At 32.1% G+C, this 17,627-nt stretch overlaps 1 protein-coding gene across 6 annotated transcripts in view; it reads left to right on the top strand.

Moving 5' to 3' along the window:
• SIPA1L1 (signal induced proliferation associated 1 like 1) overlaps positions 1–17,627 on the top strand; it is a 290,775-nt gene that overhangs the window by 45,170 nt on the left and 227,978 nt on the right. For all 6 annotated transcript variants that reach the window (XM_051977675.1, XM_051977676.1, XM_051977674.1 and 3 more), the window contains exon 2: positions 12,179–12,246. The gene's annotated coding sequence lies outside the window, so the exon portion shown is untranslated. The remainder of the gene's footprint in view (positions 1–12,178; positions 12,247–17,627) is intronic.

Below are 17,627 nucleotides of genomic sequence, written 5' to 3'. Positions count from 1 at the left end.
ATAATCTGTTTCCAAATTCTATGGATTTCACATTTTCAGTATTTCTCAAAAATGCTCCCTTCTTTCCTTTGACACTGCCATTTCTTTGGTGCAAGCTCTTATCAACTCACTCTTCGACTACTACAGTAGTCTATTGGTGGGTCTGTCTGTCTCATACTCCATTTAGGAACCAAAAGCACAAATCCAATTAAAGTGTGTCTATCTGTCTCTCTCTTTCACAATACATATATACACACACCCTATTTAATAAACTTCATAATTCTCTATCACCTCTTTGATCAAATACAAAATCCTCTGTTTGGCATTCAGAGTCCCTTTTAACCTAACTCACATGCACATTCATTTTTAATCTTATATCTTACTTCCCATCACATATTCTTCAATTCACTGATACTGGCCTCCTTGCTGTTCTATAAATAAGACATTCCATCTCTTGGCTTAGGCATTTCTTTCGCTATCCCTTCTGCCTGGAATGCTTTCCCTGCTCATATATATTGCTTAGATTCCCTTACTTCTTTCAAGTCCCAGATAAAATTCCTTCTACAGTAAATCTTTCCCAACTCCTCTTAATTCTAGTTCCTTTCTTCTTATTTCCTATTTATCTTTTATTTTTTGCTTCTTTAGTTCTTATTTATCTTGTATATAGCTTGTTTATGTATATTTGTTGTGTTTCCTTCATTAGATTTTAAGGCCCTCCATTAAATTGTAAGCTCCTTGAGGTCAGGAGCTGTCTTTTGCTTCTTTTTATATATGGGCCTAGCTCTTAGATAGGAGCCAAGAAATATTTATTGACTAGGACTGGTTGTGTAAATCAGTTTGGGCAACTGTTGCATTTATTTCATATTTGAATGAGGTGATATATTTCAGTATAGTTAAAATACAATACTTGTGATTCACATAGCAGTTGTTTTTAGGAAGTTACAAGAATATTTGTTTTAGCAGATAGTGGTATTTTTGTGACTGGTAGTGTTGATTACAATGAATTCTTTCTTAAAACATATCCTTTTAAAAGAAAACCCAATATAGAAAAAAATGGACATCTGTAGAATAGGTTAGGAATGATAATTTGCATTGGTAAGAGGAATGGAATTAAAAATTAGATATAAGCTTAGGTATGTATACATTGTGCAATGAAAAGTTGTGTAATGTTGGAAGCATTCTCCTAGGATCATAGGATTGTAGTCAGAGCTGAAAAGTACTTGAGAGGTTATCTGTTCCAGCTTCTTGATTTTACAGATAAAAAATCAAAAAACTTAGACCTAGAAAAGATTGTGACGTGTCTAAGATCTCACCAGGAATAGTAAGTGACAGACCTCTGATCCTACATCATTTTCTACTATAGAGGGAGTCTTAGGATAATCTTCCCTCACCCCACCAGCCAAATTAAAAAAAAAAAAAAAAAAAAAAAAAAAAAGAAAAAGAAAAGATAGAAGAAGCCTGGTGATCGACATTACAACAAATTTGTAGAATTATATGATTCTAGGGTGATCCATTCCATTTACTTTATTTTGTAGTTAACAAAATTGAAGCCAAGAGAAAAGAAATTTTGTTATTTTTTGCTAAGATGACACAGGTAGTTAAGAGTTAAAGCTAGGATTGGAACTCAAGTCTTCTAACTCTTAAGTTCAGTGACCTTTCTACTTCTTCCTACTGAATGACAAACAATAAGGCCATTCATTGAATTCCAAAATAGAAGTTTTTGTGCGTAATTTCATTCCTATTCAAACAGTCTAGTTATTTGCTCTTTAGAAAAGAACTGTGAAATTCATCTTTCTTGATCTTTTTTGGTTCTGTGGGACATAACATGCTAATATGTAACATTCTAAAGCCATGAATTAATGCCATGATAGAAACCATACAGCTGACAACTTATTTTCCAATAGTTTCATATATAAGTTTTTCAGGAGACCCTACTGTTGGAATCTTTACAAACTGCTAACTCATTAGAGTTGGTATTTTGGGCCAGAATCTGAAACAAGGTACTAAGTAGAACTAATTGATACAATGCTTGTGTTTGCACCTTTACTCACATGTTTGGGAAATTTCAGGGTTTAGTATGAGATATCTGAATTCACACCTCCCTTGAAGCTCTTAGGGCCAGAGAAGCACTATTTATGGGAGAAAACCCATAATCCCATTCTCTCAGAAGAGTCATATATAAGCCAGTGAAGAGTGATTCATTCCAATATTTTCCACTTGACTGGCTGGTAGCAGAAGAAGAGTTTTGAGAGGAAGAAGCTACGAGTCGAGAGTTGAGCGGGAGATTGAGAAAGCTCTCTGTGGTGGCTGGGCTCTTGCACATCCCCCACTGAGACCAAGCTGGTCTGAAAGACTCGCCAGAAAGCTAGCTGAGCCCCAAGTGAAGGAGACAAGAGATTCATTCTATCTTTGTGCTGGCTGGAGGCTGAAGAAAGCAGAGGCAGAGGCTGAAGGACAAATCCTTTGGATTTGGAGACATTCGGAGGGAGCTCTTGGAACCAAGCAGAGAGATAGACCTCTAAGAATCTAGCTATCAGGGCCCAAGGAAAGAGACAAGACTTGGAAGGAGAAATAAACATTTGTATTTTTACCAGCTGGCTGCATTTGGGGTAATTATTGATCTGAACTGATACTAAGGTTGCCTCTAAAAACCTCCCCCAAAACCTGCTCTCTCCCCAGAGAGAACCATCTTATATTATTATTTAAAGAAGAACAAAAAACACAACACCCTACCACTTGCCATATACATATATATGTAAAAGGGCATGATGAAGTCCTACAACCAAGTGGGAAATGATAAAAATATGTCTGCCCTGGGCTGCCTCCTTAAATATAGGCTCTAGAGGAAGTTCTCTAATATGTCCTACCCACTTCCATCCATCCATCCATCCCCACTGACATTCTCTCTTTAGGAGGGGCCCAGTAGGTCAGGGGTACTGAGAAGCTATGAATTTGAGAGTTGATTTACTCATATAAGAAGATGGATTTCTGGAGATAATGGAGAAATCCAAAGGAGCAATCATATAGGAAGTAATGAGTAAGACAGCTTTGAGTCTCTCCTTAAATAGAAGGCCTGAGAGGAACACCCTAAATAGGGAATTCCTTCTTGTTTGATACTTTGACTAGATGGGCCATTGAGATGTTTGCTGAGTTACGGTAGAGAATCTGAAGAATGCCAGAATTTTAAATTCTTTTCCTGACCAATTTAACTGTGACTTACAAATTCGTTTTTAATTTTAAGTGACATGAGGATAAATTTTCCATTCTGTCTTACAAGAGACAATATTTAAATTAGAAAACATGTAGCATACTCTAGAAAATGTTTTTCTTGGCATTTATTTCTGGCTTCATGGTTTGCAAAAGAGCAAACTGCATATGAGAGAATGCTTGGTATTCATGTCAACAATGTCTTTCCTGGGTGGTCAAACATCAAGCAGGGATTTGGTATCACTTATTTTAATTAGTACAAACTATGAATGTACCATAGGGAATAAACATTCTTTTGGTGGTTTATACATAGCTAATCTTACAATTTTTTAAAATCATAAACTACTAAAAGAAATTGTCTAAATAAATAATGTCTTGATACTTGAAATCTGTCATTTTTTTCATATTTTGTTTGCCTCATTATGTACTTTTGACTTACAAAGACCCACTTCTCACTTATTTAACTCCATAAAATAGGGATATGAAATTATGTAATGGATATCTCTACTATTTGTATTGGAAGTTTACATTGAACTCTTTTCTCCCAAGAACTGGGAGTACTGATTATGGAAATAACAAATATAAAAATAAACCATATTTTACCCCCAGCAAAAACAACTTTTAGATATTTTTAACTTTGGGAGCTAGTCTATTGTAACTATAGCTTTTCAGTAAAATCCCTCAAAGTGTTGAGAAGATTTTTTTTGTGCCAGTATTCCAATATTTTAGAACCTTCACCAAGTATTTATTGAGTTCTTAGGTATTAGGGAAAGCCAAGACTGAATTAGGCAGTTTCTAATGTAATAAGAGTTTACAGAGTAGTAGTGAATATTCTCTTTCCCTCCTTTTCACCCCCGTTTCCCACATATTAAAATAGAAAATAGTGTATATATACTTGACAGGTGCAAACATGATAGATACATTGAGTATGTAAAAACTACAAATAAGCACGGTTCTATATTACTTACAAAAATATATATAGTTACACAAATTATCCTTTTATAATATTCATTAGCATGATACAATGTAGCACAGATTTCAGCATCTCTGAGTTCTAATTCTGGTTCTCTTGTCTCTATGCCCGAGCAAACTATTTAACTTTGGGGTTGTAATTTTCTCATTTGTAAAATGAGCGGATTCTATTTAGTTGTCTATTAAGTCCCCTATGACTCTAATATTATTTTATTATTATTATTATTATTATTAAATACCATTCTAATTATGCACTTGACATGTAGAATAATAACAAAACACTTTGAACACTTTGTCATCATGTAAATATCAGTTTCTGTTATTCCTTCTGCTTTTATAAATATGTTCTCTTTGAAGGGGCTGAGCTTATTTAAAATGCAGTTTAGACAGAGATAGCCTTCTGAATGGGTCACTTACAAATCTGAGGTTGCTTCAGTCTATAATATACATTATAGGTCATGTATTTATCTTCTTTCTTTTCAGAAAGCTTTAGGTTGTATTTTTTTCATAACAGCTTATTTTTCCCTTTTCTCAGTGAGTTCATTGCTTGACTCAGTTTTCTTTTCTACCCTGTCTCCTTCCCTCATTCTAGGGAACTTCAGCACACATCTTTCCCACCAATCCTAGCATTCTATCTGTTTTCTCAATCTAATCAACTCTCATGATCTAGTTCTCCATTCTACCTCAGCTACTAAGAGGGGATTTTTCTGTCACCTATGAGTTCCAATTTTGTATTCAAGAAGTCTGATTTTCCTTTATCTAATCATAATCTTTTATTTTTCCTTCTCTTACATTTTATTCCTATAGTTCCTTAACCCATCTTTTGTCCTTTTTCTCATCATGATCTTTAATCTTTTTGTCCCACAGTATTGTCTCAGCCTGTCATCACTACTCTGACTACATTCTTCTTCCTTTCTATTCTTGCCTCTTTGGAGAACCAGTTCAACTCTACATTCCTTTCTTCTCTTGAATCTCTGCCACTTTATGCCACTGATCATATCTTGCCAAGCCCTAATCCTAGGTTATTCTCAACAACTTATTTCTTTAGTCCTATTCGTGGGCTGCTAACTGAAGTTGAAGAAAATCATGAAATCATGCTGAGTGGGTCCACTCTCTATTTATGCTAACTGATCTAAATTGGGACTTCACTTCAGTAAGGCAACCTTACTACTTGTCTCTTAATTGATGTCCTATCTTATCATCTAAACCCCATCTAAATCTTAATCTATTAAAATATGGTTCAAATTTTAACCTAAGATTTTTTCAAAGGTTTTCTTGGTTACAGTTGATTTAATCTTTGAACATTCTTGTTTTTTGAACGATTTTGGATGTACTAGCCTATGGTCTTATACCCCTAAGAAGCTTTAAATATGTACACATAAGCAGATATTTTCTTTTCTCCCTAAGCCTCCTCCTTTTCCTTCTCCTACTGTTTCTGCTAAAGTCTTAGCTTCATATTTTATCAGAAAAAATTAGGTTATTTGTTGAGAATTTTCCATTTCCTCCCCTTCATCTCATATCTCTTTGACATTATCCTCCATTGATTTTTTTCTTTATTCTAGTATGATGATGAGGTGGCCCCTTTTGTTTGCTAAAGCCAACTCCTCAATCATATATCCTTTTTTCCTCCAGATTGTTTTAGTAGCACCCCCACTTTCTTTCTAATCTTCAGTCTTTATAAGTTGGTTTCTTTCCCATTATCTACAAATATGCCTGTCTCCCCCAGCCTTAAAAAGTCCATATGAAAGTCTCTCATATACACCAGCTATTATTCTATATCTTCCACTTCTTCCTTGGGAAAAAAGTGTGTGAAAATGATATTTCTCATTTTCTTCTAAATGCTTTGTTTTCTGGCTTTCATCCTTACCATTCAATAAAAACTGCTCTCTCTAAAGTTTACCAGTGAAATGTTAATCACCAAATGTACAACCCTTATCCTTTTAGTTTTCTCTAAAATATTTTACATTGTTTGATGCTTCCTGGGTACTCTCTCTTCCTGGTTTTTTCTGACTCTTTATTTTCTTGATTCTTCTTTTAATTGCTAGGCTACTAGATCCTACAGCATAATTTTATAACTTCAGATCATCTAGTCTAACCCATTCATTGTACAGATGAAATTGAGGTTTAGAGAGGTTTCATATTACATGGTTTGCTCAAATATCACACAAATTCTAAGTAGCAGAACTGGGAAATGACCATAAATAGTTCTTCAATCTAAAGTATCACAGATGTGATCTCACTAGTGAAGAGTACAATAGGACTATCACCTTCATTTTAGATATCTACTAGCCTCCTTTTCCTGCATTCTGTGATTGCTGTAATATTTTTAGCTTTCATGTGTCAGTGTTGATTTCTATTGAATTTGGATTTCACTAAACTCTTTGGATCTTTTTTACTTGAATTGCTTTCTTGTCATATCCTTTTCACCTTCTTCCTATTTTGTACTTGTACTATTGACTTTTTGAACCTTAACCCCATCTAAATTTCAGCTCATTAGATATGGCCCATATTTTAACCTGTCAAGATTTTTTTTAAAGATTCTCTTAAAGATTTGACTTACTGTTTGTTGAACCACTTTGTATTTACTAGCTTGTTGCCTCCCTAGAAGATTTAAATTCATACACATACACACACAAACCACAATAAACAAATTAAGAGATGAGAACTTTCCCCCCATCTTTCATATCTAGTAATTGCATTCTTTTCAGCCATTTTTGTTTCTATTGATTACTTATGCTTTAGGTTTTTCTGATGAATTATGGGAAAAAGAGAAGGGAGGGCTACAGAAAAATAACTGTGAAACACTTTGTAAAATATTTGTTTTGCCAGTAACTGATTTTAATGGTAATAAAATTGAAAATATTTCCTTATCTACTTTTTTTGAAAGTCTCTATGTATGAGGACTATCCTTATTTTTTTTAAATCTCTAATAAATGTTTCATTTTAATAAATAAAATTAACTTGGATTTATTTTTTCACAAGTATATTGATTTTTATCCTGAATTCACTATCTTGGTGTTTGTCTAGTTGACTTTTTGATACATTTCATTGTTTCTTTGAGGCAAGTTAGAATCGATTTATTTTCTAGATAGTGGTTTTTTGTTTGAATTAAAAAAAAAATGTTAGTGGTCTTTTTAATATGACCAGTCAGCATCACTTTCCCCTTAACTCTGGTTTTGTTATAAGGTAAACTAGTACCAGACCTTCATTTTGAATTTTGTTTTTGTACTTTCTGGAAAACTCATTTTTTAATTCTTATTTCATGGTAACTTTTCTTAAGTCTCTAATCTAGGTTTAGACTTGTTCTTTTGGGAAGCTTTGGCCTGTAAGAAAAAGAAAAAATTAAAAAAAAAAAAAGAAAAAAAGAGAAAAAATTGATAGGAAAGGGAAAATTAATCTCTAATTTTAAAATGTCCTCTTTCCTTGAATAAATGTGGGCTCCATTTTGCAAATAGATTCTTAAAAGACAATTTCAAAGGCACAAAATTATGAACATTCATGCAAAAATCTCTAGCCCTAAAAATTTAAAAGAAGTCCTATACAGTTGTTTTTAATATCTTTATAAAACCTGGAGCCATACCCCATTCCACTTTCCTTTTGAAATGGAGTTAGAATGTGTTTTATATTTTCTAACATCTGGAATAATTGCATTCTAAAAGCATCATTTTGCTTTTTTTTTCCCCATAGAAAGGCTATAATCGAGAAAGCCAGCTTCTCAGTTTTTAGCAGTTTTCTTTATCAAAAGAGTTTATACTCGAGTAAGTTGTAAAGGAAAATTTTTGCAAGTACTTTTCTTAGTTTCTGGTTAGAAAATTCAATACATGCTACAAAGAAACTTGTCTTCTTGACTGGCATTCTCATTAATGAGAAGTGTTCTTGGAACAGGACTAGAGTAGTCTCACACTATAAAGCAACTTGTAAGTCCATTGCATTTAAAGGGAGCTTATAGATTTCCTGTATGGCAGCTTGGTGGTGCAGTGGGACAATCCAAGGTTTTGGAGGTAAGGTGATCAGCCTTTGAGTCCTGCTTCAGACACTTATTAGCTTTGTAATTCCAGGCAAGTTGCTTACCTCTTTCTGTTTCATTTTCCTCATTTATAAAAATGGGGATAATAACGCCCATTTCATATAGCTATGAGAATCAAGTGAATTAAGTAAAGTGTTTTGCAAACCTAAAATTACTACATAAATGCTAGCTGTAATTATTACTTCCAATAATAGCTTGTCAATGTTGGTTTATTGTTGGACTTTGCAAAGATGGTGAAAATAACTTAAGTATTTAAAATTGGAACAAACTTTGTAATTTGTATTGAGTGCTGTAGTTTGACAGAACTAGTTTTATATATATGTATTATATATATATATAAATATAAAAATATATATACATATATTTTATCCTGAACATTTCTTATTGCAAATGCTTAAGAGAACCTCTGCTATTAAGGCTGAAAGTAGAATTCTTATATCCTCATTCATGGATAGTATACTCTAATTCCCAGAAATACCTGTAACAAATGTGCCTATTTCTTAATATACCTTACAGAAAAGAATTTTTAACCTTCATTTTAAAATGTACTTTGGAAAGCAGAGTTTAAAAATGAGTGTAGTTTGTGAAAACAAAAAATCTTATTCATTAAAATATATACTTATATTTTAATGTAGTCATGATTTTATCAATGTAGATGCCCTTCCTGTTACCAAAACTGCATCTAACAGTACCTTCTCATCCTTAGAGAGTCCTGTTTGAGATCTTCTATAAATTCTTCTTGGGGTCTACCTAACATACTGGAAGTCTTCTGGATCTTTTAATTTATTAACTATTATAATAATATTAATTGCAGCCATCATTTATATGGCTTATTAAATTTTGCAGTGTTCTTTATCTCATTTTATTCTTACAACAACCCTGGGAGATGTGTCATTATTATCTTCATTTTATAGATGAGGAAACTGAGACAAATTAAGTGATTTGTTCAAGGTTATACAGCTAATAAGTGCTTGAGGACAGATTTGAGAATATTTTCCTGATCTGAAGTTCATTGCTATCCTTGCTGCCTAATATTACCACAGTATGAGTGCAGGCCTTGCTGTCCTGTTGTTATCCCTTGCGCCAGATACAGTTAGCCTACTTCTTTTTACAGCAACATGTCAATTGATTTTTTTTTTTTTTTTGGTGGGGGTATTATCTCATATATAAAACATCTTATTAGTCTCTAGTAATTTACCAAGACATTTACACCCTCTGTCCACCTCTTCACTGCCCACTGTCATCCGTGATTTTGATTCTTTGAAGTTGTAGTAGACAGGAATGTGTAGCATCCCTGGGAAAAGATGGTGTTTAAAAGATGGGTGAAGGAAGTTAATAAAAAGAAAATGTCTGTCTGTAGAGTGCAGAGAATTAAATATTTAGAAGATAGTCACAAGTGTCAAATAGCAAATTGTTACAAATTTACATAATCTACTTGGGAGAAAGAATTTAAAAAATTATAGTCTGAATGCTAGGTATTTTTTACCTATTTGATTTTTCCTTTGTAGATTATGAAACTCGGCTCTTTTGAGTTTTTGTGGATTTCATTTAAGACGCTTCTGAGGCTTGTTGCAATTATCACAATGCTATCCATGAACAAGAAATATTTGAATAATTTTGTTATTTGTTTAATGATCATTTTTCTAATTATTGGTTATTTGGAACATATGATTGTTGATAGCTTGAATTTTTTCCTTTGAAAAGTGACTGTTCATATCTATTGACCATTTATCTATTGGGAAATGGCTCTTAGTCTTATAAATCTGAATCCATAAGATGTTTATCAGAGAAACTTGTAGCAAAGATTTTTCTTTTTTAATTTTTACTACATCAGATATATTTGGGCAAAATATTTTAAAGCTTTTAATAATTAAAATAGTTCAATTTCATCTTGTGTAAATCTCTCATATCTTTAGTCATGAACAAGTTAATTTCTTTCTTGCTCTTCAGATTTGCTTTTGATGAGACCTTTATCCTATATCCATTTAGTCTTGTAACCATTTGGAGCTTATCTTGGTATATGGAGGGAAGTGTTGGTCTAACCCAATATGTGTTAGACTGCTAGTCCAGTTTTTCCAGAATTAAAAAAAAAATCAAGTAGTTTTTTCTCCAATAATTGAAATCTTGTAATTTACCCAGTGTTGAGATCCTTTTTTTGATTTGTTATGAACCCCGTTTGTTTTACTGATCAACTTTTTTTTTTAAACTGAGACCAATTGTTTTAACGCTTGCTGTTTTATGAAATCTACTGATTGATAGAAAGATTACCTTCTTTTCCATCTTTCTCAATCAAATTTTGTGCCTTCACATGAATGTTATAATTTCTTCTAGTCATGAAAATATGTTTTTGGATGTTTGCTATATCTATCACTGAGTAATTAAATTAATTGAGGTATTTTTATTAGTTCAACCTACATAGGAAGCAATTAATGTTTGCATCTATAGAGTGTTTTATAGTTATATGATCTCTGAGTAAATTTTGGGATATGTATATTCCTAAGTATTTTATAGCTATTGTATTATTTTGAATGGAACTTCTTTTTCTAGCTCTTTTTGCTGGGTGTTATTGTTTTTATGTATAGGAATCTTAGTGATTTATGTGAAGTTGTTTTATAATGTGCAACTTTTTGGAAGTTATTATTATACTTTTTAGTTGATTTTTTAGGGTTCTCTTAAATTCATTATCTTAACATTTATAAAAAGTGATATGTTTTCCCTTTGTGCTTATTCCACTAATTTTTTTTCCTGTTTTATTGATATAGTTAGTATTTTTAGCACCATGTTAAATAAAGAAGCTAGTAAGGGGCAACTATACTTTCTTTTGATCTTATTGAAAAAGGCCTCTAACTTTTCTTTATTCTATACATTTCCTTTTAAATTTAGATAAATAATATTTACTAAGTTAAGTAAAATTCCACTTATTCCTATAATTCCTAGAGAAATATTTCTGATTCCTAACCATTCTTATGATTTCTAATAGAAATGAGTATTAAATGTTGCCAAAATTTTTAAATCATCTTTTGATAGACTCATATAGATAATTTGTTATAGTTTTATGTTAATAACTTTGTATTTCTGATATAAATTCAACTTGATCATAGAGTATAATCTTTCTATATATATATTTTTAATCCTGCTTCTTAATATTTTATTTAACATTTTTGCAACAAGATTCATTAGGAAGTCTGTAGATTTCTTTATCTGTTCTGTCTCTCCATAATTTATGTATCAAAACTACTATAAAAAAGAGATTGTAAAGGTGCTTTCTTTTCATGCTGTTGGAAATTATTTTTTAATGTTTGATAGAATTCACTTATAAATCCATCTAATCCTAGAATTTTTTGCTTGAGAATTCATTTTGTGGTTTGTTTGATTTTTTTTCTGATAGTGGATTATTTAAACAGCCTATTTCTTTATTAAAATCTTCTTATTTTATATTTTGTATTTACCTATTTCCCTAAGTTATCAATTTTGTTAGCATTAAATCGGACAGATTGGTTTATAATAATTTCCTTTATTTTTTCCTTCTGTTGTTTTACATTTTACTTCTTTATTCTTGATAGGAATAATATTTTTCTTGGTTCAAAAATCATTTACCTCCTAGTTTTAATTCATTCTTTTTTTGCTTTTAGTTTTATTAATCTCTTTTTAAATTTCTACTTTGTTAATTTAGCTGAGGATTTTTAATTAACATTTTAAAGAAATTTTATGGCCAGTTCATTGATTTATTCTTTCCTATTGATGAATGCAGTTTAGGAATGTAAAATTTTATTTCTCACTGCTATAGAGGGGGTAACTACTTGAAGTATGGTTGTACTATACTTAAAGGACTTGAAAATTAAACTCTGGCTTTAAACTATTAAAAAATACATTGTTCTGCTGATGTTTAACTTGAAATAGTTATTTCAGCTATAACTTTACTACCAGGTAGAATTGCAATGTAATGCATCAGCAAAATAATTTAAAATTTAAATAAATTTTTATTTTACCTAGGTTTCAAGAAAACATTTCGAGTTGTATCCAATAGGAAGAATTGCCCTATGCCTATGAATTGAGAAAAGGTAGGTTCAATGATTTTTTACACATTGAGTTTTGCCACATTTTTATATGTACTTTGAGCCAATGAAGGTCTCTTATCTCTAGTCATTTTATGATTAGATTTGACTCATTTGGTTTTTTTAAATTATTCAAGTGATTTGTGTCTTCTTCCCTTTTTACTTCATTTGTTTGAACACTTTATTATTCTTGGAGAAGGAGAAAGAAGATTAAATAAATGATTTTTATTAAATTTAATAGTATTATTACACTGAAATGTTTGAATATTTTTGTCATATAATTAACTAGAAAAATCTTTCCTGACAGTAACTTGTGAAAAAATGTTTTTTTTCTTAAGACATTTTCTAGATTTTGAAATTCTACATAAAGTTAAACTCACCTAGTTGATTTTTTTTTCTAAAAGATAGGTCTATCCTAATATCATAACAAGTTATGTGTGAGTGGCACTATTTTCCTAAAACCTAGAAATTACTAATTTTGCAAAGTTTATATTTTGTTGAAAACATAAATAATTTTTAATGTAGAAATAAACAAAAAGTATAAAGGGCTGAAACTCTGAATAGGTGTACTGGAATCAGACAATGAAGCACATAAGGCTAATTACCTTTTGGACAATACTTTATTAGCATATGCTTGGAAAATGGCCCTTCCCACTATTCTATGCTGGCTTGATCTTTTGGTTTATATAGATAATCCTAGGAGGGATTAGAGGGTGGAGTAAGACAAGCCAGAGTCACTTTGGCTGTGGAGGAAGAGAAGGGAGGTTGTGGAGAGCTTGTAGCAGAAGCTTGTCCATCCCCTTCACTTCTCCCCCTAGAGACCAAGAATAAAGAACAAAGACTTTTGCTTATCCTGACTCTGGCTGATTCTAAGGCATCCAGGGTGCTAATCCGGACTTCACAAAAAAGGTTTTAAAAATTTTTAATCCAGTTTTTTTTTTTTCCTGTTACCAAAAACGTATTTTTCTCCTCAGCTTTCTCTCACCCCATTTGCCACATAAGGATGGGGAGGGGGGAACTCTTACAAAAAGTATATCTAGTCAGACAAACTGATTTCTACATTGGCTCAGTTGTGTTAGAAGGTAGGTAGCATGCTCCATCACTGGTCCTCTTGCATTGTGAGTGGCCATTCTGCTGATCATAGTTTTAAAGTCTTTCATAGTTATCTAAATTTACAGTGTTTTATTGTATAAGTTGTTTGTTTCGTTCTCTTCATTTTACTTGGTGTCAATTTGCAGAGGTCTTTCCTAGGACTTTCTGAAATCAATTCTTTCTTCCTTTCTAATGCCACAATAATATCTTGTTACATTCATGTACCATAATCAGTCCAGTCATTCCCAGTTGAGAGGAATTCACTTTCCAATTCTTTGCCACACAAGAGCAGTTTTAAGTATTTTTAGTCATCTTCACCTTCCTTTTTGGGATGTAGACCTAGAAGTGGTCAGTGTACAATTTAATAATGAAAAATAAAATAGTCTGTCTTTATAGGTAGGGGAGATGTCATTCCTGTTTTTATTTTATCTTTAATATTAAACTGAAGCAATTGTGAAAACCTGGTGCTTCAGATTCACTTTTTTATCTGTATGTGTATATTTTAGAAGTAAGAGAAAACTTTCAAAATAACTGGTCTGGAATTGGTCCATTCCCTGAAGCAGAATCAAATTTATCTTAGGCCTTTGTGTAGGTTTACGACTTGACCAAAGATTGGACTAATTGGATTGTTGCTTTGAGAGTAGCTATTTTCAGTCTTTCTTATGAGAATTCTTGGAATAGGAATTGCAAAATGAATTTTTATTAAGTTTTGTTGTTTTTTTTCTCTGTAAGGATCCATTTTCTGATTTTTTTTTCCTTGACTTTTACTGGTTTCATTCTTCTGTGCTTGAGGTAGAAAAATCTAGGAAAAATTTTGAATAAGTATGAATTGAGTGAATGAGAGAGATATTTTGAGTTAATAGAAAAATTCAAAATGTTTGGGATTTAACATCTTTGAAATTTTATAGAACGTTCTAGCAGGACATGAGCAGCCTACAGTAGTGCCTAGTTACTGTTGATATTATTTGTAAGGCAAAAATTAACAGTATGTACATTTACTGGTTCACTTTTGTCACCTGAAGACTCTTAAGACTTTATATTTTAGAGCAGCGGTTCTTTGAGTTTCTCCATTGCCAGATATAATGTTCTGTCTATAAGGTAAAGCTTATTAAATATTTGTTGAATTTAAATTCTAATGTGTCCTTTAGAACATATGTCTCTCCCTTAATATTGACAGAATGTTGACTTTCCTTTCTGATCATTTATGATTATTGTCTTGTTGAAAAGTTGAGTATTAGTATTCGAACAAGTATTTGTTCAGACTTCCTTGAAGACTGTAGTTTTTATTATGGGAATTCATTTGACCACTATATCAGCAGGTGTGCTTTGTAGTCAGGGTGGAGTGGGATCAGCGTTTCAGGCATGGGGGATAGAAAAAATGCTGGGAAGTGAGGGAAAGCGAGTGGGGTCTTGCTTGAGATTTAGCTAAGATCAGGTCTTTGCTTTCAGTTTGGAAGGGAGGAGTAAACATATGGATAACTGTAACAATAAATCATACTTGTTACATTTGAACTGTCTGGAAGATTTTTATTTTTGTTTTATTTATTTAGATTTTATTTATTCATTCTTATTCATAGAGTTGAAACGATTGATATGACCTTTTGTCCCTTATAGGGGTTCTATCCTTTTTTTATTATCATTATTATTTTGTTGTTTTTTATTTTTTACATTTAATATAGTCTTCCCCCCCCCAATTACCTGTAAAGATAGTTTTTAGTATTCATTTTTGTAAGATTTTGAGTTCCAAGTTTTTCTTCTTCCTTTCCCGTCTTTCACTTTCCCCAAGACAGCAAATAGTCTGATATAAGTTATATGTGTACAATCGTATGAAACATTAGTCATATTGTAAAAGAAGAATCAGAACAAAAGGGAAAACCACAAGAAGGAAAAAAAAACAGCAACAAAGTGAAAACAGTATGCTTCGATCTGCATTCAGATTCTATAGTTACTTCTCTGGCTGTGGACAGCATTTTCTATCACATATTTTTTGGAACTATCTTGGATCACTGCATTGCTGAAAAGAATTAAGTCTGACATTGATTATTATGTACTGTTGCACTGAGCATCAGTTCATATAAATCTTTCCATATAAGTTCATATAAGTCTTTTTTCTGAAATTTGCCTACTCATCATTTCTTACAGCACAATAGTATTTCATCACATTCATATACTGCAACTTGTTCAGCCAATCCCCAACTGATGGACATCCCTTCAATTTCCAATTCTTTGCTACCACAAAAAGAGAGGCTCTAAATATTTTTGTCAATATGGTTCCTTTTCCCTTTTTTATGATCTCTTTGGGATATAGACCTGTAAGGATATTACTGGATCAGAGGGTATGTATGGTTTGATAGCTTTTGAGCATAGTCTCCAAATTGTTCAGTTCACCGTTCCATCAACTATGCATTAGTATTCCAACTTTCCCACATCTTTTCCAATTTCTGTCATATTATCCAATCTGCTAGGTTTAAGATGGTATCTGAGAGTAGTTTTAATTTGCATTTCTCTAATCAAGAGTGATTTAGAGCATTTATTTAAATACCTAGGTAGCTTTGATTACTTCATCTGAAAACTGCCAATTCATATGACTTGTACTTTTATATACTTGACTCAGTTCTCTATTTATTTGAGAAATGAGGCCTTTATCAGGCACACTTGTAAAAATTGTTTTATTGATTTTTCCTTTCCTTCTGATCTTGATTACATTGGTTTTTGCACAAACAAAATCAATTCCTTTCAGTAGCCACTGGATTTTTCTCCTATTTCACTCTTGTCTTCTACAAAGAATAAAGTTAAGCAAAACAATTGTACTAAAGCAAATAAGCTTTGAAATACTTCTCCCACCCTTTTTGGGAAAACATCCTATTTAGTTTGTGACTTATTAAAAAAAAATCTATTGTTTCATTTATTCTGTGTTTATCTGAAGCAATGCTGTCTATTTCAAAATATAAACATTTAGAGCAGGAAGTGTGCCTTTTAAAAATTAACTCTTGTATAACCTTACTAAATAACCTAGTACAGATGGGTGAACAATAAATCTTATTTATGAGCATCAGTTAAAGCATCTGATTTTTATGATTTTGGAATCCTTTCCTTCCAACCACTACACATTGTAAAAAATTACTGCTCTTTGAAGTCTTTTCTTCCTTAGACTCCGTTGTAATTTTGCTTTACTTTCTATAAGTTTGCTTTAACTTTTCCATTGGTTTTCTAGCTGTTTTTATTTTTAATGGTAGACAATTGAATGAGGTTAAAGACTATTTAATAAAACTTATTTCATTAGTCAGTTAGCCCTGGACTGGGAGGTGGGGGGGTAAAGACAAAGTTATTCTAACTTTGCTTTTTATGCTTTTCTCTTAGTGAAATGCCAAACAGTTGTTATCTTTATTTAAAAAAAGAAAGAAGAAAGATTATGATGCTGTATCTCTCTCTCTCTTTCTGTTTCTGTTTGTCTTACACAACACACACACATGTACACAGCCTTTCTGCTGATTGGACATCAATATCACTGAAGAGTAGGCTTTGAAATTTAAAACCAGAGAAATATTTCCAATATAAAGTCCACTGTGTATCTGAGGAGGAGATAAGTCAAGAATGTTGCATTTGGTTTTATTTGGATTTTGTCTGGTATAAACTGAGCTTTAGTTAACTATACTTTTGTATAATAGATATAGCACTGAGTTTAAAGGGAAAAGGTACACAAGTTTGAATCCCAAGTCTGCTACTTATTACTTGTGTGATGTTGGACAAGTTGTCTGATCACTTTGGTACTAATTTTCTTATCTGTAAAACTAAGGGTTTGAATTAGGGAGCCTTAAAGTTGCCTCCAGTTCAAAAAATGATTTTATGATACTTCAGAGGAAATTAAAAAAAAAAAGACAAACAACAATTTTTAAGCTAAATGTGAGAGAGACAGAGACAGACAGGGAGAAAGAGACAGAGAGAGACAGAGACACAAACAGAGACAGAGACAAAAGAGAGTTCTACTTTAAGAAAATTCCTATGATGGCTATCTGGAGGGGGATGGATTGATGGATCAAAGTTTGAGGTTGGGAGAGTAAAGAGGATGAAAACGTCCAGGTGATGAGGTCCTGAACTAGGGTAGTGATTGTGTAAATGGAGAGAACAGGATGTTTTAGATGTTTTAGAAGTGACAAGGTTTAATAGCTGATGGAATAGATGAGATGAGTGAGATTGAGAAGTCCAGAATGACACCAAGATTTCTTTTAATCCTGGGTCACTGAGAGAATAATCATGGCCTTTATAGTATCTATAGTATAGATTTTTTGGAAGAT

Source organism: Antechinus flavipes, chromosome 2 (genome assembly GCF_016432865.1).
Source record: "Antechinus flavipes isolate AdamAnt ecotype Samford, QLD, Australia chromosome 2, AdamAnt_v2, whole genome shotgun sequence".
Lineage (NCBI taxonomy): Eukaryota > Metazoa > Chordata > Mammalia > Dasyuromorphia > Dasyuridae > Antechinus > Antechinus flavipes.
This window is presented reverse-complemented; position numbering and strand designations above follow the sequence as displayed.